Genomic DNA, 10,365 nt, shown 5'->3' on the forward strand with positions numbered 1-10,365 from the left:
TCATCATTTCAAGATAAAATTAATTCCCCGAAAATATAATTCAACAAGCACATGCTGGAACTTCACATGTGATCGATGACAAACAAGTAGTAAACACAGCTTGTTCTTGTTTATGTTAAAATTTCAGTTACTTATCTTTTTAAAGGAGATATAACACACTCGGGGGGGGGGTCTGTTTTAGTAGATCTTCGAGCAAGAGCGGAGTCGAGCGATGGACTAAGTCCTTCGGTCGCATCTATGACAATGACGTTAGCGTATATTTTGACCATGGCATTTCAACGGATAATGAATTTAAGTACCTGAACAAGGCATGGCATTTAAAAGGAAAGGAAAAGCAGCATGTATAAGCAGCATGTAAAAATTGAATTAAAGTTTAAAAAATGAAATACTTGTATATTGAGAAAGTTGTACAAAATCGGTCATGGAAATAATAGTTATACATTAAATAAGACAACATTAAACCACCCATTAACTTCAGTTTATTACTGGTTATATATGTGCACGTCCACTGCACTGGGTAACAAAAATGGGACATGGACATCAAAATTTCAACATAGCACCGATCTTTTGAGCACGCTTTCCGCTTAGAATATGCAACGTATTTTGTTTTTTCTTTATAGATTTTGGAAAATGTAACATTGAACATATATAAATATTATCAGGGAAGAATACATTTAACTTCACAGAGTTTGGAAAGCACGCTGCAATCCTGAATCGGCGGTTAAGCAGCGATGACATGAAATCGTCTCGCGTGCGTTTCGCAGCAAAAAAGAAGTGGGAACCGGATATATCTCATTTAATTATTTTCATTTAATATTCGTGCGACCGGGTCATTACGTCATCAAAGAATATTTTTACTAGGTGCGCTAGGTCATTGGGCCGAATCTGTGAAATGTACAGATATTTTCCTGGTATTAACGCTGATAAAAATAACAGCTGTTTATCCTGACTTTAAGACTGCAATGTGATTTCCCCCGCACAAACATCTGTGTACATTATATCATATCACAAAAAGCAGAAATTTTTCAACTGTTGAATTTATGAGCACGGACATTTTATCACATCCACTTTCATAGTATGGACATGACAGTGACGCCAAGTAGACCTTTTCATAAGAAACCATCACCATTTTTTCATTGATAATATCAATATCAACTTCATTGTCCAGTCTTTTGATGCTAGATATGATATTAGGAAGGTATTTAATAAAATAAAGCTTAGTTTACCATTTTGCAATTCACTTCACAGCTGAACACAATAATTAATCTACAAGTTTGGTTAAAAGGAACATTAGATGTTTTCTGTTTTTAAGTTTAATATTTTGAAAAATGCTCGCCTAAAATTGGAATTCATCCAACCGTATATGAAAGGATTTATTGCTGAACTTAAGGATGCTAATTCAACGGCAATGTTTCGAAGAACAGCAAAGGTCAAACTTCCCTCCTCAAAGTATTTTTCGGTCCAAAATATTATCAGGCATGGAAAATACAGAGCAAAGAAGTTACCGAGAATAACTGCAGTCATTTTTGCAAGCTTGGCCTCTGTGTTGCTGGTCGGTAATTTGATTGTCACCCTTTCTGACATGTCAGATTGGACATTGGAGGTAGAAGGATTCCCAGTAGACGCAGCTGCCGCCAATGACCCCAAACCCGTAGGTACAGACAGCCCGCTTTTGACTCCCACACTGGGTCCCTGGACAACACTTGAAACCACTTTTATTCCTCCAGGGCGGCTAGTCGTGTTGGGAGAAGCCGGTGGGTGAGAAACTGTTGGTAACATGGGCAACACTCTACCAGTAGCTGGTTGGTTTGTCGGTGTAACAGTTTGCCGCATTTGCGATAAAGCATCCTGATGAGCATTGCCATGCTGCCCAACTTGTTGTTTTTGCTTCTTGACTTTTCTAAATATTGCGATGTAGAAACTTATAGCAACCAAAAGACAAATATGGATGTGTGGTATCACAATGAAGCGTCGAAATCCTAACACAGAGGTTTCCGCCCTGCATTCCACGCCTGTAATCCAGTTATTCCAGCCCATGAGGGGTATAGAATTTAAAGAGACCATATACAAGTAGCACATGCCGGTGATCAAATAAAATCTCTTTTCTGGTAAAACTCTGGGATAGTGAATGTGCCAGCATATCTTCATGTATCTTTCAAAAGAAATCAGAGTCTGTACGAGTATTGAAAGTCCAAGATATGCACTCATTGTTGCTATTTTTCCAAGGCAGAAGTACTTGTTGAGGGCCAAATGATGCAATGCTGGAAAGATGTCGACGAGATACCCTAGGACTATATTGTAAGGCATGCTGATCAGACCGGTCAAAACGTCTACCAGTGCTAAGCTCACAATGGCTACAAAACGCAAAAATGACAAAACAGTTAGACGTTACCGATACCAGCGATATCAAGGCTTCTATGGTGATAAAGACGATGCAGCTCATGCGTTGACAGGGGAGAGCGGTCTCATTTGATCCGTTCGTTGGAAAAACGTCGGTCACCAAAGTTTCATTTAACATCTCGTTGGAATTCATGATTTTCTGGTTTTCAAATCTACAAGCGCTCTTTGTGCGTTCAGCGTTATGTGTTGATGTCGCCTAACTATGTGAGCGACAATAATGTTGAATGTTCAATTAGCACGTGTATTTTCACATAAGATCAGCGACATTTGAGTACACTAATTACATAGTTGATGTTTGCAATACCTGTTGTTAGCACGTTGCTACATATTTCCTTTGTGACTTTGACAATCCAAAGACGATAATGAAGTGACGACAATAATATAAAAACCTGATATTTCGTTTAACAGAATATGAAATATGTTTTCCAGATGTAGTTACCCCCGTCTAAGTTTTCCCTTATTTACTTTAAGCTTTGAATTCAGTACAAAATCTAAAAAACGTGCTTATTTATTTATTTATATTTTTAGTTATTTATTTATTGTAACAATATTTTGTGCATCGACCGTTTTTTCACTCTTGATGAAAATGATGGACTATTCCAAAGGAATATTGCATTTAAGATTTCAATAAGTTTAAACTAAGACAAAAATGTATCTAACAACCAGCGTTTTATTGAAATTCCATGTTCTACCTTCAAGTTACAGTACATATATTTAGGGATATTTATTCTCTTGGGTGCCTCCTAGTGAATAATATTATTTATAGAGAAAAGAGTGCATGAATGAAAATTAAGAAATATATATATATTTTTTTCATTATTCGCTAAGGGTTTATAAGGAATGAGATACAGATAACACTTCTCTGTTGTGTTGATTTGGGTATGGAGTATGTGTCCTGATTTGACTAGGTCAGCGTCAGAGCAAATGCGTCATAATATACAGACTTGACATTTAATGTGGAATATTTCAGTTTCGAAAGTATGCCTAGGTAAAAATGCGTTCTTTAAAAAAATCCGATCTCATATAAGATATTTTAAAGGAGAAGTGTGTAGTCAGGTGTGTCGCTTCCAAATAACTGAATACCACGTTTGTTGCACTGCTGCATTATGTAATATGCAATGATTTAATCGGGCAGTGCTCCTTTGGGCAGTCAAAGCTTGGCTTGGGCAAATCATGTTTCCTTCAAAAAATTATCAATATGTAGGCAACTACTGCATATAAAAATTTGACATTTTGCATGCAAGTGGTCGGTTTTGCAATGTGTAAAATGAGCTATGCAGTGTTTTACAAATGTGTTAATCTGTGGCAGAATGGCGCATAAAAGACAGACATTGCCAGACAGATAATTGCGCCAAACGAGACGGTCTGCACAGTTTTATAGAGTAATGCCCAGACTTTAACTGCATCATTTATTTAAAAAATAATAAGACATTTAACACAATTTATGGAAGACGTCCACATGTGCAACAGGTCGGTTCAATAGTGTAGTGGCTATCACGCTCGCCTCACACGCGAGAGGTCCTGGGTTCGAACCCCAGTTTAACCATTCAAAGTACGTTTTTTCACCATCATTTCTCAATGTTTACAAAATTGGGTCGCTGCTCAGTTGGGCAGTTATGTACGAAATCAATTGATTGCAGTAGCTGCACCTGATGTGTTTTGTATCTTCTCTGTCACAATCAACATTCCACGTGACTGTTGTTATTCATGTCCTTGTACAATAAAGGAATGCAGTCTTGACGTCTAGTATTTTAACTTAGTATTTTAATTTAGTATTTCAAACTTTTAAACTTATAAACACTATAGCCATTTATTGCTTTGAATACGACAATGAACTTTCTTCTCGTGTGCCCTTTGTACCAATATTTTAGAATCCAATGGTTAGGGAACTTTTGCAATTTCATCGTGAGTAAGACGATTTTATTTATAAGATTAATGGGTACAAAAGAAACTCCTGTGTTACGCAGAATTGCCTGATATTTGATAAATGCAGAAAAAGAAGACTAGAACTTACTACTACTGCATGTAGACATACATGTGTAGAGTTACTGCACTATAGTTTAAATGTATCATGCACTCATGTATTCTTCCATCTTAGCCTAATCGTTTCATAAAATCAGTTTCTAGTCTATGAAGAGTATCAAATTGTCATCATTCACTACATAATGTTACCGTCTGCTTTTCAGTCTACTTTCATTCTTAGGACTACCATTCCTGTCACACCGGTGTGACAGGAAAAGAAGTCCCCTAAAAACCGTAGTCCGTTCCCCATTACTTTGTACAGGTGACATTCGTCCTATATACTAACCCCGATACTCCGACTTATCATTTGGGAACCCATTACTAGGACTACCATTCCTGTCACACCGGCCCTGATATTGTATTGCGGTAGATGTGCCTTGACTCACTCATTAATAGTGTTTGTTCAGTTTTGCCATCCACATGCTGATTTTCCACAGACTGATTTCTAATCTATTTGCTTTTCACTAAAAGTTGGCTGACATTTCAACAAATATATGCATTTAATTCAGCCCCCTTTACACTGGACGGCGTCCTTTCTGCGTCCTTTGTGAGGAAACTGGCATCGCAGTGGTCTAGAAAAGAGGCACAAGCATCGCTTTGGTTGCAGAATGAATGCTCAATGACCGCCAGTTGTCGGCAAGTAAAGTTGTTTTTTTTTTAATCTCAAACGGGGCCGTACTACGGGACGCAGAGAGGACGCCGTTCAGTGTAAAGGGGGGTTAAATAACATACCCCCTCTTATTGCTGTATACATTGGTCATTAAAGTTGATGCATTTAACCAAGGAGTTATAACAGAATCTGTTATAACTCCTTGATTTAACTAAGTTTCAGCAGGTAACTAGATGGTGTCGACGAGGAACCATAGCATATCCTCGCACTTCGGCATACTGCCAACGTAGGTCATCCCAGGTACCCATCCCCTGGACATCTGTGCTACTGCCAAAGTCTTGATTATAAGAAACATAAAATCGTGACAACAATTACGTAAGATATGTGCTTTCATGCATGGCATCCTGACATCCTGATAAAAGGTCAATCAATCCCTTGAGTTCAACGTTCATCAATTCCATGGTCCCGGAGTAGAAAGATGCATATAACAAGTCACGTAATACATAATTAGTGAAAATGTAATACATATAGAATGACCCATCCCCAGAGATCCCCACGTCAGCATCTCTTTAATTTACGGCGCATACCCATCCCCCAATGATCACTAATGATAGGTCTATCAATCCCCAAAGTTGGAAGTTCCTCGCTCTAATTGTCTCTGAGGAGATAGAGGAACACTAGGAGATAAGGAAGGACATATACACGTATAGATTGATGGGATGACATTGCTGCCACATCTTTAAGTAAAAGGTCCCGAAGAGTCTTGGTCTCCCGCGAAATCACTGAAAAAATCATTAAAATTTACATCGACCTTCTTGAATTTAATTAGAGTGAAATACATTTAAATTTGCCCTTCTAGTAGTTCATTTCTCCCTACTACATCAAAGTAACTCTCAAGGAGAATTTTTTAGTACAGTCTCATTAATGTTGAAGGGAACCAATCATTAAAAAACGTGCATTTAGCCGTACAGTTAGCTTAAAACTTGTGAAAATGGTTTAATGTAAAATATTTACACATGATTTATAGTACGATAACACGCTGCATCAGCTTTTACACCACCGTTAAAACACATATACACCACAGGAATGAAACCCCCTTAGCTAAAAGGCACTAGTTTTCACTTTTTTATTTCATTTTATTTTATTTAATTATTATTATTATTTTTTTTGGGGGGGGGGGGCAAGATGCAACACTTTTAGTTTAGTTGCATATTATTGCACGATGTGAAGTGCAGGCCCGTTGTGACAACAGAGTGCGCGGGGTTTGCGGTATCAACAAAATATACCATTGTTTCTTTTAGCTAAAGAAAAATGAGCTGGGTATTGTTTGCAAGATACGCTTGATGTGCGCATTTGTATTCAAAGTAAAATTTGAATTTTCATCACGTAGGAATGACATTCAATTCGTGTAACAGCTTGATACAAAGGACACTAGTTTTGAGTTAACATCGTAAGATCAGAGGTATTGTATGGAGTGTTTTATGTATATACCAACAAATGCCTTTCGTAAAAAAATTGAATGGAGTCAACCATACATTGCACTGCCCCGACAGAGTGGATAATGTTAAGAACAAATTTCTCGATACTCACGGTAGATTATTAAAAAAAATAGAAATAAAAAATCATAATTTTACAAAATTCATGATTGAATAATATAAACTTAATACAAAACATTATAATTGGTCAACGTTTCTTTTTATACTTAATTGATCATTGCTTGTAACCCTTTACCTTTGGATTTTATTAGTCAACATATTTGTATGGATTTAGACAAATATAATAATAATAATATATTATTATTATTATTTAAATTTGAACGAGTGTTAATCTTACCCTTTTAATTTTCAAGTTGTTGGTTTCTGACCACTGCTTTTAATTATCAGAGACTATCTTTCATTTTTTTAGACATTTCATCATATCGAAATGGCGTAAAATGAAAAACCGCCATTACCAAAAGTGGGATTGATTCGATGTCTATCATTCCTCTATTTAAGATATTGGTCCAGAGAAGCCATACCTCTGTCCAAGATCCTAACGGAAGAATTCCTAACGTGCAGCACTGAAGGGAAAGTAAGAGACTTCTGATGAACTGGGAGGGAATATTTGTTTGCAAAAAATATCTTGGCTGGGCGCCATTGCCACCTCCCCGAAGCATATTCCATTGATATTATCAGTAATAAGGTTGACTCGTTTTATTTTACACATTTTTAATTTTTTGTCAATACAAACTTTATTCAGCAAATGATTTAAATAGAACATCATTTTGCACAATAATAAAAGCTCATGGCACGTTCTCGTGGACTCCATGCTTGTGGTCGTGAACACATACGAGAGAAAAGTAAACACGGGGTTTATTCTAACTAAATTTACATTATAAAGCCTATTTAGACCTTTTTGAATTTTCTATAAAAGCAGGAAAAAACATTGGGGAAGTTATCATGAAAAGGTGTTTATTTACGTAACTGCTCTTGTTTAAACCTATCATAGTCGATCTCACAAGCAAAGCGGAAGAGTAATACGATATATTAAAGAACGAGACTGCATGAGTGGCAGTTCAGTTAAAATTTTGGGTATATAAATCGTGGCCTACCCGCATCTAGGGTGACCAGAATGCTGATGATGTCGATAACAGAGGTTTCCACGATTCAAGAAAAAGGTTACAGGTTGTAACATAACCTGCAACCTTTAGACATTATTGTGGGAAGTAGTACCAATGTGTAAAGTCTTTTGATTTTAACCTAACCTTAAGTCAGTTTTGCGAAGAAATAATACAAGATTCGTATCAAGCACTGTAATTATCTTTTTGCAGTAGAGTTTGGATGTGCGTATGTGTGTGGAATTGAGTATATATTTTTATTATATTAATTTTTTTTTTGTATTTGATGAGAAATAAATAGAATATTAATTCATGAAAGGAAAAAGATTTAACAGAAAAATAATGTTGCACTAACGTTGAATCAGCTTAACAAAGACTGTCCAATCATAAAGTTCGATGGGTGAAGAGGGAATTCCCCACAGCTGTTAGCGAACAAAAGATTTGTAAACGCACGCGCTCTCTAAGTTAATTCAACATGAACAGGGGTGGGGGGAGAAAAAACGCACCTGAGGATTTGTTATAATTGTGTATTAGTATAACTTATTTTTAATACATGGATTTTACATGTAGAAGTCTGCATATATACATTTTTGAGACACCACACTCTCTCTTTTCGCTGGTGCCGACCCTTAACCCCATAGAGCCTGACAGCATCTGACCTAGAAAGTGCCCTTGGTCCTGAGCCCTCTACCCGTATGCACTTAATTTTACAGGCGGACTCATTTAATCAATGATAATGTATTCACTTCTTTCGAAAACACCTAAAAACTGCACATTTTTAGAAAGCCAAGTATGTAAGCTTTAAAGTCATATCAGTTTTATTCACATTTGTTTAATTAGGTAGAAATAGAAGGAGTTTAAATATGAGACTTGCTTTTCTCGAAGAGAAGTAAAAAACAAAACTTTAATTTCAACATGCACATTCTTTTTCACTTTACCCAAGAATTTGTTGAAATGTTCTCATAAACATCCGAAATATGTTTCAAACAATATCAGAAAATTTCAGAAAGATATCTAATTTAGTTTTTGAGTTATAATAAATTTCCTGGGATGCGTGCTGTACCTAAAAACCTGCATCACGTCAGTGAGTTGCACAACATACAGGCAGGCTAGCTGACTAGAAGACTTCCACCTAATATTACTCTTATCATTACAAATAGATTGTAAATTAAGTGCCTTTTTCAATAGTTTTTCATAGTTTTTTAATCAACTGAACTAGGATACTCATAAAATTTTGTTTTGCACTCAAATCATGTACAAGAATACAAACATTGTCATGAGCAAATATTACACTTTCATGAATAAAAATTGCATCATAAAAATACTAGTAAACGTGTCATTTGTACTAATACACAAGCAGGAAAAGACATGTTGATACAGCGCACTAGTAAACATATTACATCTGTATTTATACACTAGCAGGAAAAGACATATGTTGATGCAGCACACAAGTAAACATATGTCATTTGTACTTAGACATAAGCAGGAAAAGACATGCTGATGCAGTACAACGTAACATATGACATTTGTATTTATGCAAAGCAGGAAAAGACATGTTGATGCAGCACACAAGGCAACATTTAGCCTGACTTGCCACGGAACGGTTACAGTCATTTTATCAGCAATATAACCCTTCCAATTACTATTGTCATCTGCTTGGTTACTGCAGTTAGTATCATCAGCGTTTTTCATAAATCAAGTCGCACGTCCGAATCTGCTCTCTGACAACTCATACTAGCCAAAGGTACATCATCTTTGAAGTTATCGGAGTATCAAAATCTATCAAGGACTCTTCCCCGAAGTCTGAATTTTCTAACAAATCTAGAATATTTCTCAACCCATAACTTCTGCTGACTTCTCGCCGCCATTTTGACTGCTTAGCGCCTCGACAGTGGTTGAAATAAATCGCTTTTTCATTATCTAATTCTCGCTACACGTCTTTCAAAAGCTAGGTAGTAAACAAAAAACTAGCATTAAGTTAGTCTTGTGATAGAAGCATGAATTGTTACAAACGACAGGGGACAGTACAAGCATGTAAACACAGAAACCGCGTATATGCGGTTCCCGGCACTGAGGACTTTTTAAAATGAACCGCATATGTGCGGTTCCCGGCGCTATGGGGTTAAATAAATCACAATGTTCATATTGACGGTGACTGAAGGAAAGAAAAAACGACCTGCTGAACCTGGAGGGGAGGGGTAAGGGTAACGCTTAAAGATTAATTTTGGTCAGACAAAAACGCATGTAACGTTTCAACAACAGGATAAATGCATTTTAATAGGGGTCATATATATATATATATATCAGAAATTAAATATTGACCGAGCTGTTAATAGTGAAAAATATATAATAATTATAAAACCCAGTAAATGTAAAAATAAAGTGTTTGATAAGTGTAGTCAAAATTCTGTTGGGGTCGGTGCAATCACACACACTCTCCCCATACTGATTTCCATTATCGTGGGCTTCGGACTTGTGGTTGTGAACACAAAGGACCGCAAGGTAAACACAAGGTTTATTATACAGGCTATACGCTATTTTATAGCCTTTCACAGGCCTTCTGAACTTTCTTTTAATACATTTTGACCTTGTCTGTACAAAATCAGGGAGAAAAAAATCTTGGGGACGTAACCAAGAGAGGGTACTTTATTTACTGTACTGCTCCTGTATAAACCAATCAAGGTCGATCTAACAAGCAAAGCGGAAGAGTAATACGATATACATGAATAGGTGCCTG

General features: G+C 36.5%; 1 non-coding gene across 1 annotated transcript; it reads left to right on the forward strand.

The window, feature by feature from the left end:
- The first annotated feature begins 3,873 nt into the window (after window positions 1-3,873).
- Trnav-cac (transfer RNA valine (anticodon CAC)) lies at window positions 3,874-3,946 on the forward strand. The gene has a single exon. It is a non-coding gene; the product is annotated as a tRNA-Val (tRNA).
- The last annotated feature ends 6,419 nt before the right edge of the window (window positions 3,947-10,365 follow it).

The sequence above is a fragment of the Lingula anatina genome, chromosome 4, assembly GCF_051362555.1.
Source record: "Lingula anatina isolate TDL-2025a chromosome 4, LinAna3.0, whole genome shotgun sequence".
Classification (NCBI taxonomy): Eukaryota; Metazoa; Brachiopoda; class Lingulata; order Lingulida; family Lingulidae; genus Lingula; species Lingula anatina.